Genomic DNA, 16,345 nt, shown 5'->3' on the forward strand with positions numbered 1-16,345 from the left:
AAAGCCCTGTGCCAGGGGGCAGAACAAAGACTTTGGACAGTGTAAGTACCGGGGCTGTGACCCCATTTTAGGTGGAACTTTTGTGCTTACTTTGGAACTGTTGGGCCCCAGGAGGAACCACCATTAGGGATCCCTACTCATGGCAGTGAAGCTGCTGCCCTGCTTAAGAACTCTGGTGTGCTGGCCTGCAGGTCCCTGCCCTCTAAAGATCCACCAGGGCTTGGTGACTTGCCTGGGCTGATTGGCACAAGAGCCTGGTGAGCGCTGTGGTTCCTTGGGAAAAAGAAGGGCTGCCGGTGTGTGTGTTGGCGCACCTCCCAATCGGCGCGGTGGGCACTTTGCCTGTCTGTGTACCGGCACCGATGGAGACTTCACTCCATGTCGAGAGGAAGTCTGGCGGAGAAAGACTGGCTATGGGTGCAGCTCTCGAGAGGAAGAGGAGAGCCCCGCATGTCGTCCCAGCCTGGTTGTGGGCGGGAAGACATTGCCATTCCTAAACTGAGAGGCGGGACCCAACCGAGATGAGCAATAGCCTCGTGGGCTCCCATCAGCTGCTACTATCTCGATGGACAGGGAGAAGTAGGTGAGAGCCTGCGGCAGGCCTCACCAGCTGGGGAGAAGCCAGAAACTCCACCGCCGTCAGCATTGCTGTGCTGGCAGCGTGTTTGCCAGCAAACTTAAGTCAGGCAGCTGTTGCCTGGTTGAGGGATGTCCACCTTTGAAGAGGAAAGTCACCAGAGACTTCGCTCTGTGTCCTGCCCCTTCAGGTTCCATTGAGGACTGAGCCGCTGCACTGCATGATTGCAGCCCCAAAAGGAGGACAATACTCCAGAAAGCAGAGAGGTGCTGTGTGCTGGCATCCACAAGTGTACAGGAGCGACCGGAGGCAGGTGAGTGTCATCCCACCCCACCTCCTGTTGGAAAGCACACACTGCATGGCGGGTCTGTTAGCCTGAGATTGTGGCCGGGCCCCTCTCCCGTGTTGGCGGTAGCTACGCCCGGGTTGGCGGCTGCTGATCCAGGCACACTATTGGGGGCTCTTGTACTTACTTCTGTGGGCATTGCAGGGCGAGCCCAGAGTAGGGCCCCTGAACCCACGATTGCTGCATTCCCTGTCTTAGGCGGGCACGTGGCCCAGAAGCCTAGGCAGGGTGGAGATAGTGGGAGCCTTTTTCTGTCTTCCATGACTTTTACCCCCATGTGGCTATTTGGGGTAACAAACCTACTGCGGTCCTCTTGTGAGTTATAGGCACTCTGCCCTGATGAGATGTGGTGTAGATATCACCTATGGTGGAGTATGTGACTAAGAGGGGCCATGATGTATGCACCCCTTACAAGTTTTTACTAGGGGGCCCTGATGATTTTATGTATAATGTGCTATGCTGGGTACTGCTACTGATGGTTAATGTGTATGTGCTCATGCTAAGTGTACCCTTTCCAGTAGTTACTGGTTTTCTTCACTAACTGTGAGTTGTGATGCTTTGACAGTGTCCAGATTGGTCCTGTGGTGTATATAATCTCTGTAAAGTCATGCCAAGTGCAAGGTGGCACAGTGTATATATGTGATTATGTTCTAATGTGTTTTATGGATAATACAAAGTCTATTTTTAAATAACCTTGTGTGTAGTTTCTTTTGTGGTGTGCCTAGTGTGTCTCTGCTGTGTGTGTGTGTTGCACACAAGCTTTACACATTGCCTCTGGGATAAGCCTCACTGCTCTGCCATACAACTGCTCATAAGTTTGGTAGGCAACGTAGTTGTGAAATTAATATCTAACCGGCCAGAAAGGTCAAGTCGCCAGTAGTTTTTTTAATCAATTGGACTACCTGAGTTTTCTTAAAATCTCTTGGGTCAATTCCACAGATCAGATAAGAATTGATTAGGAACTCAACACGGGCTGCTGAAGCTAACGGTAGTTTTTGGTTGGAATTTTGCTGTTAGGGCTCCAGCGCTGTACCTGAAGGTTCACAGGTCTCGATCGCAGCTGTGCAGCCTCGCTCCTTTAAAGGAGTGAACTGGGCAAAACTCTATTTTATATCGGGATGCATCGTTAGAGGTGGAATAAATAAATGGGGAAGTGAACAAACCAATAAACACATTTGCTTTGCGAGCCAAAAGACTACTTTTGGGTGCATCGCAAGTGTAACAATGGTTTGTACCACAGTGAAAGTTTAAAGTTGTAAGTATAATTATATGGCGCTTTAAAGGCCTTGATCTTGAAGTCAATGAATGGGCCAGATCAATATTAAGGCGCTGGTGTCAAGAAAACTCTCAGCTTTGTTAGGCGATCATGACATCTGCATTGACAAATAGTGCCCAAAAAAAATGTTGTACCTGTCAGTCAGTGCAAATGTAGGTTCAAGGATGGTGCAAAGTAGCCCGACATTTATGCACTGTCATCATCTACCCCAAGATGGTGCCCGTGTGAGGCAGAAGGAAAGATCCAGGGGCAGACGTCCTTCCACACACCCTGGCATCACCCAGTGGTAATCCACGCGCGAGCTGATGCCAGCGTGTCGCTCTGTTTGCCGAATCCATTTCCCAGAACAGCTCTCTGCCTTACATTATTTACAGGATTTAGTGCACCCTTGCCTGTTTGTCTTTCGGCTGCGCTCGGGATGTGCTTTGAGTTTTAACGTGAATTTAATGTGTGTGAAATTAATTTTTCCAGAATGCCTGCCATGCATCGCGCGCAGGTTTCATCACGCTGGCAGCGGGGGAAGTCGTGGGCGCTGACAGCGCTCTCCGCCCCGGGCTTAGCGCGCGCTGCCACATCCTATAAAAGACAGCGTGATCGGTCACGCATGTGACCGGCAATGACACATTCATAACATCACTGACCACGGCGCATATACTTTCGTGATTATGGCTAAGCTCTAGTTAGAACGTCGCAGAGCGATAATTAGCATATCTAATGAGGACAACAAGATAGCTTGCATCAAAAGAAGCACTGCTATGAATACTCGCTTAGATTTTCTAAATCAGGGTCAGCCGTACTGAGAACTTGATTAAATCCAATTTGTTTATGCATAATTATGAATTCACCAAAGGTGGCTTTTTTTTTAGCCAATTGCATTTCGCCATTCAGTAGTTACAAGTGGATCAGCAAACGTCATTAGCGTAAACTGCGGTTTAATCGAGGGGTACCGTGTAACTGTCGTAATTCTTTGTAGTGTAACTACTCAGAATTGCTGCAAAATGACACGTAAGTATGCTTAATTACACGACAAGCGCAATCCAGCATTTAGCGCTATTTCCTTCAGCCTTGAGGCCATAACGTAGCTAGAGCTTGTGGCGCCCGGAGCTATCCCTCAGCTTGCCACCCCTGGAGGGGGGAGGGGTGCTGGGGAAAAAGTATGGCAAGCACTTGCAAGAGGTCCAAGAGACACGTAGTATCACCGCTAATAGTTACCTCGATCATGCAAGTTACATGCACATACATGACATGGTCCAAGGCTACACAGTTGAATACACCGGTGACTGGCTGTACAAAAGAGAACACAGAGGCTGCATGATCTATCTGGGGACTCAGAAAAACCCCATGTGACATCCATCAGAGAGCTGCATGAACAATTACCTGGTAATCCCCTCAGCACAATACAAACATGCACATACATGACACTGTTCAGGGATCCATCATCTACAGCTGACATTAAATGACCATACATCATCGTCCCCCAATTAAAGCAGTGGGGACCGGCGCAAACATGATGTTCTCTGGGGACCCAAAACCAGCTTAACAGTGTCAAAGCCTGTGATTCTTTATCTTTCAAAAACAGCAAATTAATTATTCACAGGGAATGACTCACTGTGTGCCCTAAAACTAAACGCAGCACAAAGGGGTCAGTCAGTCCACCTTGTCAACACAGACCGTATACAAAGCCCACTCTGGTGGCCCAAATGCAACAACCAGGGGTCACACCCTGTCATTAAGATTAAGCAGCAGCAACGCCAGGGAGTGAGGAAGAGAATGAGGAGGGTTGGTGTGAGGGAGAGAGGCCAGGGAGTGATGAAGAGGATGAGGAGAGTTGGTGTGAGGGAGAGAGACCAGGGAGTGATGAAAAGAATGAGGAGGGCCGGTGAGAGGGAGAGAGGCCAGGGAGTGATGAAGAGAATGAGGAGGGCCAGTGTGAGGTAGAGAGGCCAGGGATTGATGAAAAGAATGAAGAAGGCCGGTGTGAGGGAGAGAGACCTGGGAGTGATGAAAAGAATGAGAAGGGCCGGTGTGAGGGAGAGAGGCCAGGGAGTGGTGAAGGGAATGAGGAGGGTGTGAGGGAAAGAGGCCAGGGAGTGATGAAAAGAATGAGGAGGGCCGATGTGAGGGAGAGAGGCCAGAGAGTGATGAAGAGAATGAGGAGGGCCGGTGTGAGGGAGAGAGGCCAGGGAGTGATGAAGAGAATAAGGAGGGTCAGTGTGAGGGAGAGAGGCCAGGAAGTGATGAAAAGAATGAGGGTGTGAGGGAGAGAGACCAGGGAATGATGAAAAGAATGAGGAGAGCCGGTGTGAGGGATAGAAGCCAGGGAGTGATGAAAAGAATGAGAAGGGTCGGTATGAGGGAGAGAAGCCAGGGAGTGATGAAAAGAATGAGGAGGGTGTGAGGGAGAGAAGCCAGGGAATGATGAAGAGGGCCGTGTGAGGGAGAGAGGCCAGGGAGTGATGAAAAGAATGAAGAAGGCCGGTGTGACAGAGAGAGGCCAGGGAGTGATGAAATTAATGAGGAGGGTCGGTATGAGGGAGAGAAGCCATGGAGTGATAAAGAGAATGAGGAGGGTTGATATGAGGGAGAGAAGCCAGGGGGTGAAGAAGAGAATGAGGAGGGTGTGAGGGGGAGAGGCCAGGGAGTTATAAAGAGAATGAGGAGGGTTGGTATCAGGGAGAGAAGCCAGGGAGTGATGAAGAGAATGAAGAGGGCGTGAGGGAGAGGCCAGGGAGTGTTGACGAGAATGAGGAGGGTGTGAGGGAGAGAGGCCAGGGAGTGATGAAGAGAATGAGGAGGTCCAGTGTGAGGGAGAGATGCCAGGGAGTGATGAAAAGAATGAGGAGGGTGTGAGGAAGAGAGGCCAGGGAGTGAGGAAGAGGATAAAGAGCGGTGGCGGTGAGCATGACATGTTTACAAAAGAAAAAGAATTTAGTACCATGAGGCGACTCAGTTCTTGGTTGTGAGCACTAAAGCTTTTCTAACAAAACACAAGATAGCATAGGACACTGTAAGCATAGCACAGGTTGCAGAAGAAAGGCATCCCAAGAACAGGGGGGTGAGTATAGTAGAGATAAATGTCTGCACCCTGTGCTTCTGCTTGCCCCCCGTGACCCACCGCAGCATGTCTCGGGTTTTCAGAAAAAGGCATTAGTCGCTCAGGAAACCGGAGTGAGGGCTTCATTTTCCTAATGGGCTGAAGGTGCAGCCATTGGTGGGGAGCTAAGAGCTGCCTGTGGGCTGAGCCTGTAACCAATTCCCCCAAGTCTACCCAGGGCATGGGAAGGGAGCCAGGAGTCACTGCCAGACTCCCGAGAGAGACACCAACTGGGAGGCAGCGCCAGGGCAGGGCTGCTGGGCCTGTGAGTGACAGAGTCAAGTCTTGCCATTGGTTCCCTTACTCATGGTGTGCCCACTTCTGACGCCCCACCCAAGGCCAGGCGGCTCCTGGGGTCCGCTTTTGGGGCAGAGCGTTGAAGCTGGTTTGCCGCACTTACTGGCTGAGGCTATACCTCCTGCACTGCACTTGCCCCGTTTATGGGGCAGTGAAGTGCTTTGTCCTAGAAAAACGTAAGTATCCTCGCTCAAGAGGCATTTGAGGGCCTCCTCCTTGTACAACAGCCTTTAGAAGACTTCTTTGGCTAAGGCTCAACTGAATGCACGCTCGCGCAAAGGGTATTGGGGCATCTCTTCCAACGAGAGGTGAGGAGCCTGATAAAGAGAAGGTTTGACGATTTAAGAGACTTAGAGGGCCTCTACCCTAGAGGCTTCGGAGTCAGCCACCCATCTGAAAACGTTTAGCTCTTACCTCACTCCAGGGTCTCTATGGCAGGGGTAGGTTCACTTCTGCTGCAGCAGCCAGCAAATCGCCCAGCACTGCCACTGCCTCTCAGTGCAATTCTGTATGACTCTACCTCTCCTTTCCTAAAGTATTAAATGCCTGCCGATATCGTCGGGAGGGGCACGAGCGCGCTGGGGAGGTGTGAGGAGGGGTATACTCCAACAAGTGCTCCAGCAAGTGAGCAGAGGGGTCCACAAGCCACACCCACACATAGTTAGGCTGCTCAACCAGAGCAGTGGGGTTTAGCTCACCCTACCGCTCTGCTTCCAGACTACCCCCTGTGACCCATGTAACTGCCCTCCCTTCCTCTTTTTCAGGCTCTCTCGCACTGTTTTCAGTGCCGGTATCGGGTGTTGTCAGCATGTAGAGGGGAGAGCGAATGGGAGGAAGGGTTTTCCCTTGCTCACCCTACCTTGTTCTTGGTGTGGCCACTGTCCAGGACGTATTCTCTGGCTGGAGTAGTTCTGAAATGCCACTGATTGGATTTGGGCCCTCACCCTCATCCTTCACCCGAGCACCTTGAGCCCAGAATTGACTCCGCACGAGAGCGCGTAGAGGTCAAGCATGTGACGCGTCACGGCTACGTTCTCATTGCAAGGGCTGGCCAAAATGATGCCCAGGGCCGTCATTGGTAGCACTCCCCCGCAACAAAATTGACGGCCCTGGGATGGACCAACAAGCAAGCCCAAACGCAGGATGTCACGGCGGCAATGGGCAGCACTATAGGCACAGCAGTTACAACAAGCAGGTTAAGTGCGCTTGGCCGCTAGCACTTTCAAACGGGGCCACGCGCGCGGGGCACTGGTGGCCCGTTGCGGCAGCCTTTATCATTTATTTGGGGACACTGACATTACTACAGTAGTGTCAGTGAGGGTACCCAAATAAATTACAAAGCCCGCCGCAACGAACCACCAGTGCCGTGCGGCCACCATCAAAAAAGTGCTGCCTGGGTGGACCGCCCCCAACGCACCTCCCTTGCTACAACGCTGATGGGCTGGATTATGCATTTTTCACTAAGAAAATAGCACTAAACGCGACAGGACATGAACAGCAGGAGCCAGCAGCTGTGCAGTCTCTCTTAGGGGTATATTTACAAGCTCATATCGCCACCACAACGTCACTTTTCTTGACATTGGGGCTTCGCCTTATTTACAAGGCAGCGTTAAGCCACTTAAGGTGGCTTAACCCAGCCTTGTGAATAAGGCACCCTTTCATGCTATACTGAGCGTGAAAGTGGCGGGGGATGTATGACGTTACAACGCAGGCTATTACAACGCCTGCCTTTACAACGCATTTTTTACATCGCAATCCATTACAACGCATAGTGCTTTTGGGTGTTGGATAGTGAATAGTTTAATTTACTATTTCAACTCCAGTCCCCGTGGACACTAGGGAAGGTTATTGGATAGTAAATTAACCTATTCCCTATCCTAGAGCGCCCCCCAGCGCAATGCGTTGTAATAGTTTGCGTTGTAATGACCGCGTTGTAATGGTAGTGCGTTGTAAAAGTTTCGTAGAGGTTGTTTACCGTGGCGGGCAATGGATGTTACTGTGGGCGTTCCACCTCAATACCCATTGATTTTGACACTACCCCATATTTACAAAGGTGGCGTCAATATGGGGCATTACCAAAATTAAGACCAGGGAACACTTGTTCTTACCCTGATGCAACAAAGAGAAATGTGTATTTTCTCCTCATTTTGCTGTTTTCATGTGTGCTGCGTTGGGCAGCACACATAGAAACAGCAAAAAGCCATTAATTGTTTATGTGCAGGAAGGTGTCCCTTTCTCAACATAAACAATCATAAAAAAAAACATTTTGCAACTTCTATGTGTGATGCATTAGGCAGCACAAACAGAAGTTGCAAAACACCATTTCAGATTGTTTCTGGGCAGGAATGAACACCTTCCTGCATATAAACAATCATTTCCTTCAATGCAGGCACCCTTGCACTATGGTGCAAGTTTCACTGCATTGGTGTTAGACAGCTACATTAGCGCCAGCACTAGGGGAAGCGCAAGGGTGCGTCACATTCTTGTGAATATGGCACATCCCTGCGTTTCAGAAGTGGTGGAGTGTGGCGCTAAGCCAAGGAGGCTAACGCAGTGCTCAATCACATCCTTGTAAATATGCCCCTTTGTTTATTCTTCCTGTGCTCCTGCTGTAGGTTTTTTGCCCCAAATGACTCCTAATTATTCAAGCTGGTGTAATTGTGTAAGTTTGGTAATTTGGCATCACAAAAGTAATGCGTAATCACTGAAATTATTTCAATTACTGGGGCGTAATTCAAATTTTGCCCAGGCTCACTTGTGATTTTGAGGTCCACTTATATATATGATGGGGACATGCGGTTTAGGTTTTACTGAACATTAATGACGTTACCGAATGGAAGGTTTCAAAGGGTGAAACCGCATTTGCACCCCTTTTGCTTTCCCTTTGCAAATTCCTTAAGATCATATTTCGATAAATGCATGCTGAAAAACATCACTGGTCAGTATGCAATGTGTACATTACTAGGACTGCACTTGCACCCAATTTTATAGTTAGTGACACATTTCCTTGACAGAAAGACAGGTGCCGAATAAGCACTTGGACACTTTTACTATGACAATCGCAAGTGACCATATGACCTAATGGATATGTTTTAACCCCAGGCGTGCTGAGGACTCTGGCATATATAAGGCTGATTTCCAAACTGGACTTTATAGTACGTTTTGTAGTACCTATGATGTACCACCCATCTACACTAGGTTTTCATTTCATCATTGTCCAATTGCAGACAGGGTGAGCACATAAAAAAGTATAACATATAACCAAAATCTTTCCTGCCTTCAATATGTCGTGGACAGTGTTTGTGGGTTTCTTCCTTGATTTGAAGAGTACTTTTTGAGAAGGAGGAGAAAAGAAAGTATTTATAGGCAAAGGATCAACATCTATGGAATGTCCAGGGAAGCTGTTATTTCCAGACACAGCTTCCCATCTGATGTCACCTAGACATAGTTGTTGAGTGGGAGCAGGAGCTGGATTTAACTACAGCTGCTGCCCCTCAATCCAGCTTATGTAAAAGTAGTAGCTGCACTACCATTTTTGCCACTGGATCTTTCTAGAGGTTTTCCTGTGACACTGTTGGTATCTCTCAGACAAGTCAGTTCGTATTTTTGCATCAGGTTCTGAGATGATTCAACAGAAGTGTAGGCTGGCTTATTGCCATGCCACAGTCTCTGGCAGAAGGCAAACGGTAGCACAGCAATTTTATTCCATCTCCCAAATCTCTCTTGTGCGAGGGGCCATTGACTGCACCTGAATGGCACTACTGCCACCTCCCCACAAAGCACGTTTTCTGCAACAGACATAGCAGCCAGGCAATCAACATGCAGCCTGTCCGTGATGCTAAGGGTTGCTTCACAAATGTGTTTGCTGCCTTTCCTGAGCTCACTCTACCGCTTTATTTTTCATCAGTCAACTCTTGCACTCCATCTGGCTGCTGATGATTTTGGGGACATTTGGCTTCTTGGTAAGTTTTAAATGCCCATAAAGGGCTAGCATTACAGGGTGGCTTTTTAACAATAATACAAAATTAATTCCATATAATCAACGCACCTGACTCTGACACATATTGCATGCAACTAAGCATGCAAAATGCACTTAAATTACAATAGGGCACCCTTTAAATATTTGTTTGGTCCCTACGGGTGATGATGCTTATGCACTATCACCCCATCCACATCCCCTCACTCCCTTTCGTCATCCAACCACACTATCCCATAGGACATACATACACATGCCATTATTGAAAGCACTTTTGAGCTCCTAAAGTCGTAATTCAGATGTCTTGACCACACAAGGGGTGCTGGTGTACTCCCCTGAAGCTGTGTGCAAGATTATTGTAGCTAGCTGTGTTGCACAACATTGCCATACTATGGGGTTAACAGATAGATCTTAACCCTCACATGCAGGGAACTGGATTGTTGCCATGAAGTAGGTCACACTTTGTAGGTATGTGATTGGCTTGTCAACTTTTTTTCCACTTGAGCTGGTAGTTGATTTATTTACTTTGTTGTTAAACAGTCTCTTGACAATGGAGAATTTTGGACATCTAACACATTTTCCATGAATACCATCCTGAGTCAACTCTGATCACTTTGCATAATGTTTATAATGCTAGAGCAGAGTTCTATTAGTAAAAAATATGTCCACATTTCTATATAAACTGTGTTTATCATTGTACCTACCTGCAATGTTTTGGAATTTTGCTATAGTACAACTTTCTTTTAGCTTAAATTATTGTAGTTTTAATCAAATGTAATTATTTTGGCTTTACTTTGTTTTAGCTGTTTCATTGTATGTTGAAAATGTCCCATATGCATTCAGAGCCTCCGCTCCGCGTACTGAGGTTCTCCACTGCACTCAGCACAGTGACCCTGCTCTTGGGGCGGAGAACTTCTCCTACTGCGATTAAGCAGAAAATGACCTATAAGGAGAGGAAGTTGGCCATTTTGAATTCATTCTGCGCAACCCACCCCTGAGAGAAGCATCCTCCATCCAGCTGCACCTTCAGTTCAAAAGTAATCTTATTGAAAAAGCATAGAGTAAAACTACATAGTACAATAAGCAATAGAGATTCGAATAAATAAAAATTAGGCATTGAAGTAGACTTATTTATATAAAAATATCAGGCTGACATGGTTGAGATGGATTGAAAGAACAACGAGAAAATAGTGTAATCAATAAGAAATTACATTTCTTATAAAATATATAATAATGATGATAATTGAAATATACCAATAAATTACTAAGGTGAGGAATGTCACAGAGGTTGGGCAACTTCTTGTTGAATAGAGGTTTGGGAGAAAGAATGCTTAGCGCTGGCATCTTTGAACATTGTAACAGGTGACAATAAATTCAAGCGTTTTACAGCTATATGAGTAGGGTGTACCAAAGCCGTACCTATCTAGTCTATGATTATAACATACTGCATACCACCATGCTTGGAATGATAGTTTAGCAAAATCTTTCTAGTTTTTGGTAATCTGCTGAAAAACAACTGCTACAATTTTTATATTATAATTGCAATTATCCCAAGCAGGTGATAGACTTCCCACAAATAAGTGATCAATAGAGAAATGGATCTTGGAGCCAAAGATTGAGTTATTTTGAGCCCAAACACTTTTCCATAAAGTGTGCACACGCGGGCATGTAAAGAGTAAGTGTTTAAGATCAGCAGAAGTGTAAGAACATGTCCAACAGGTATCAGGAATATCAGTGTGTCTTTTATTTAAGATAATCAGATATAATGAAAGTCTATTATAAATGCAAAATAGTGCTGGCATAGTGTTTGCCGCTCTGGAGGATTTTCTGATTTTAGTCCATATTTTGTTCCACAAAAGAATCGCCCATTCTACCTCAAGATCCTGTTCCCGGGATAGTTCTATCTTAGTTTCCCTCTATCATTATGTGAGGTACGTAGATGAGTGTAAATAGTAGAAGCTCTAGGGCACGTGTGAAGGAGAGTATGTAAACCATTGACATGGCGAGGAGTGTGCTGGCTATGGGAAAAAACATGTGCATACGCAGTGGAGAGGGGCTGCTTTAGAAGAAATACTTGGACTGAAAAGAGCGAGGTAAGTCAAACAGCTGACTGGCCTGTGAGAAGGATATGACTTCATCTTGAAGAAAAAGTTGGTGTATCCGAAGCATCCGTGTCTCCAGGATTTCCAATAAAAGGGTTTACCACGTGTCAGACCTGGCACCATTGGCGTGGGTCTCCCTTCCATTTTTTGCCTCATGTGTTTTTGCTGGTGTTAGGTGCTTTGGGCACTGTGCCACTGCTGTCCAGTGCCACAGAGCGAGTGTTCCCTACTGTGAATTGATGTATTGATTAGTAGTTCCATGACTGGATGTTTGGTTTACTTGTCAAACCCTAGTACAGTGCACTGAGTGTGCCCAGGGTGTGTAAACACAAATGCCTCTAGTGGGCTCGCAGCACTGATTGTGCCACCCACAGAAGCGGCCTTGTAAAATGTGTCTAAGGTCTGCCATTGCAGAGCCTGCGTGCAGTCTGGTATTGTCATGCTGACTGGGCAAGTGCACCCACTTGCCAGTCCCTAAACCTTCCCTTTTCTTCATATTATTCACCCCTATGGTAGGCTCAAGGGCAGGGTGCATTGTAATTATAAGGTAGGTCAAGCCCTGATGTGTGCGGCATGTCCTAATAGTGAATGACAGCCATTTTCGTTTTTCACTATTGCAGGGCTACCTGTTCTCCATAGGCCAGAATGGGCTGCTGGATTGTTACATGTTTATAATCCTAGCAGACTCAGAGAACCTGGTAGAAACTCGAGTTTAGTATGCCTGGACTCAGAATAATAAAATACATCTTTTAGTGAAGTTTATTTTAATATTCTGTGTTTGCAAATACCACTTTTAGAAAGTAGGTTTTTACTTGCCTAACCCTTTGAGCCTGCCTCTGCGAGGTTGTGTATTCCTTTGTTTGGTTTTGTGAGTGACAGGGCTGGGGGATTCCAATAGACAGGCGAATAGGGAGATCTTCATCTAGATGGGAGGGAGGAGTTGCACCTGGGACCTGAATAGGACTGGGCCTTCCCTCTACAATGCTGGCTCCACCTCCTGTGGTGCGTCTGATGTCTCTACCCTGCACAATGAAAGAAGAGAAGGAAGACTGTCAACAAAGTGCTCCAGGACTGTACTTGCCTTCCACAATGCTGGTTCCACCTCCTGTGGGGCGTCTGATGTGCCCGCCCTGCGCTGTGAAAGGAAAGGAGAAGTCTGGTAAATAGAGTACTTCAGAACTGGCTTGAACTAGGCACAGGCCCCTCTCCCCTCTCCCCTCAGAGAACAAAGGATTTTGAGGTATAAGTATTGGGACCCTGATCCCATGAAATTAGATCACTTCTGGACTTACAATACGAAACCTCTGCTGAGGAGAAGGAACCTGAAGAAACTGAGGAGAGACTATTCCCAAGCTGTAGTGCTGTTTAGGGGATTGGCCTGCAGTGGTTGCCTGACTGCCAAAGAGAGGAGAAAGAACTTGGTGGACTTTTCTTTCAACTTGTGCAAAGATCTCCAAGGGCTTGGAAGAGAGCTTGCCCCTGACCGAAGTCCCAGGATCAGTGGACTTCACCAGCCTTTGTGAATTGCTGCTGGAAACAAGTGGCTACAGAGGCAGGGAGCTGTTACTGACTCTCATGACCGGCCCGGTGTCCTGTAGGCACCGCATCAAGCAATGTCCGCCTCGAACAACGCAAGCTCTGCGCTCACTGACTCCGTCCTGACGCCGTCACCGAGCCGTAGCCTGCACCGTGACTGGTAGACACCGCGACGTGCAAAACTTTGCTACACCGAATCGTACTGGTCTGACTGACACGGTCCCTGCTGCTGACTTCGAGTCCTGTGACCGCACCGGAGTTGGGCACCGCTTCGCGACGCACCACCTGACTCGCACCACTGTCCGGACTGATCGACGCCAGCTCCTTAACTGCGGCTCATTCGCCGCACCGCAAGCTGCAAGCACCACATCGAAGCACCAACTTGGATCCACCGACTCTGTCAACGGGCCGCTGCCTGCACTGCATCGAGGGACAACGCGTCCTGCAACGCTTCTTTTCTGCACCGCGACGATCCCCGGAACAGGCTCGCACATCCGTGCCGGCCGACCCAAGTAAAATGTACTGTGACTGAGTCTGTCGACATTTGAGTGGGCCCGTACCGACGCGGTCTGCTGGATTTGCTAGACTCTGTTATTTTCAACAACACTGTAGCCCGTCCGGGCTACCGACTCGCACAGAACCATGATTTAAGCCTTTTTAACAAGAATTCTTGAAAGCTAATAGTACTGTGGATTCTTTTTGTCGTTTATTGGTCTTGTGATAACTCTATATAAAATATACCTATTTTTGATATAAAACCTTGTGTGGTGTCCATTTGTAGTGTTGTCACTTGGTTACTGTATGTGGTCACAAATGCTTAACTTACAAAGCCTCTGAAATAAGCCTTACTGCTCGTGCCAAGCTACCAAGGGGGTGATCAGGGGTTATTTTAGGAGTGTAATCCCCATTACTCTGACTAGAGGAGAGGGTCTCTATTTGTCACAAGTACCTAACTGTGCCAACTAGAGACCCCCAATTCTAACACAACGGATTAATACAGACGTGTGCCATATTGTGGAATTGAAAAAAGATTTTGAATCTGTAGGGGATATTGTTGGGTCAGATTCTAAAATTTTAGAGGTATGTTTGAGGATAGGAGAAGATATGGATTCTGGGTTGTGGGAAAAAGAAAGATATTCTTGAAATGAAAAAGGAGATAGGTATGAACGTTCAAGGTCCACCCACAAAGGACATTCCAAAGGGGATTCAGAAAGCCATCTCGAGGATTGGCGGAGTAAAAAAAGATTTTTGGTAGGTAGGATGCTTTTGCCTTAATTATCACAGTAATGACATGTGCGACCTTTTATTATTCCACAAGAATGATGATACTACAGAGTTTTTCTTTTACGGTATATATTAGAAATAGTATATAATATTATGGGAGTTAGCATCATTTTAATGGTGTCTAAGTGACCCCACCATGAGAGAAATAAGGGGTGCCATTTCCTGAGCAATATGGAGATTTTCTGTATACATTTCTCCATACACAGAGAGAGTGTTGTTGGAATTGAAGGGGTGAAATATAGTCCTAAGTATTTTATGTGCTGAGAATTCCAAGTAAAGTTTGAAGTGGTGAAGTCATCTTTGAAAGTATACTTGGTCAGAGGTCATATTTCATATTTAAAAAAAAAGGTAGGGATAGAGGATTGCGATAAATAATAGTAGGTCAACTGCGTGAACTGCTAATTTAGTTTGTTTGTTATAAAAGTCGAATCCATGTATGCCATTATTTTGACAAATTCTAGACAAAAAAGGCTACAGAGCTAGGTTAAAAAGGAACGTGGCAAAGTACATCTTTGGTGAACACCTCTTCCCAAACCAGAGTACAGGGATGTGTTTGCGTTTACCCATACGGCTGCCCATGGATTGGAATATAAATCCAAGATCAAGAATATAATGTTTGGGGCAAAACCAAACCATTTAAGTGTTTGAAAGAGATATGACCAGTAAACTCTGTTAAACGCTTTCTCCGTGTCCAGAGCCACAGCTGCTAGTGAAAGAGATAAGTGAGAGGAATTTGATAGAATATCGAAAAACAGGTGGGTATCATCTGCGATAAGGCGACCATTAACAAATTCGGACTCTTCCGTGCCTAGTAATTGAGGAAGGTAAGGTTCCAGACGCATGACCAATGCCTTAGAAAAGATTTTGTAATCAATATTAACCAATGAGATAGGCCTTTAATTTTTACCATCCGGCTACTCCTTGCATAAATCTTGCCCGCAGCATGGTTGAGGGACTTGAGGAGAAGGCATCCCCCCTTTTCTGAGAGTTAGTGAAGGGTTCATAGCCAAGTACCATCATTTTATGAAGGTCCCAGATACCCAGCTAAGAGATGCAGCGCAAACCCAAATATGGAGAGACATCGCCATATGCTGCAGTGCAGTGGCTGCCCACAATCAGTGCAGGAAGCTGCGACCTAAGTTCTGGGGATACCTGCATCACAGGGCCAACATTAAGGGCTGGGACATTACAGGTTTGCTATCGCAGCTACATACATAATACCCCTTCATGACACCACTGCACTGAAGGGTCCAAAAACCTGCCTGGCTGACCATCCATGCTCATGTGGAAGAGTTTGAGCAGCATACAGAAGTTAAGTACATTTACATTATTATTTGTTATATCGTTCTATGTGCCATTGGAGTGATATGTCCTGTCACGTGTAAAATGCACACTTTATTTCAAACCAACATTTTCAAAATACCATGTTTTAAGTTTTGTGTAAAGTATGTGTGGTTTAGGGTTGTTAACATGCATGTTGTGTATATGTTCTTTGTCTTCACTACGAAATGGGAGGCCTGCCATTTTTGCTAGATCCATGCATGATGTGCTGGCCCAGTCCAGGTTTGTCCATCAGTTCTGGGCCTTGTAGCCTTGTTTATTACTAGGACTACAATTCCCAGGGTTCAACCACAAAATAGGGACTGGCGCATGGACCTTGCTACCGTGGCAGCTATTGTTTATTTAATGCCATTGTGTACCGGGTGATATTTAGTAACTTTCCTTTAACCCCTTGCATGCCTTGGACGCGCGGGAGCCGTCCGACTCAAAAGTGCTCATGTGAATTGGACGGCTCCAGCGCATCTGACGACATGGCACAGGAAATCCCTCTGGTGCCTGCACCAGAGGGATTTCCTT

This window comes from Lissotriton helveticus, chromosome 1_1, assembly GCF_964261635.1.
Source record: "Lissotriton helveticus chromosome 1_1, aLisHel1.1, whole genome shotgun sequence".
In the NCBI taxonomy this organism is placed as follows: Eukaryota; Metazoa; Chordata; class Amphibia; order Caudata; family Salamandridae; genus Lissotriton; species Lissotriton helveticus.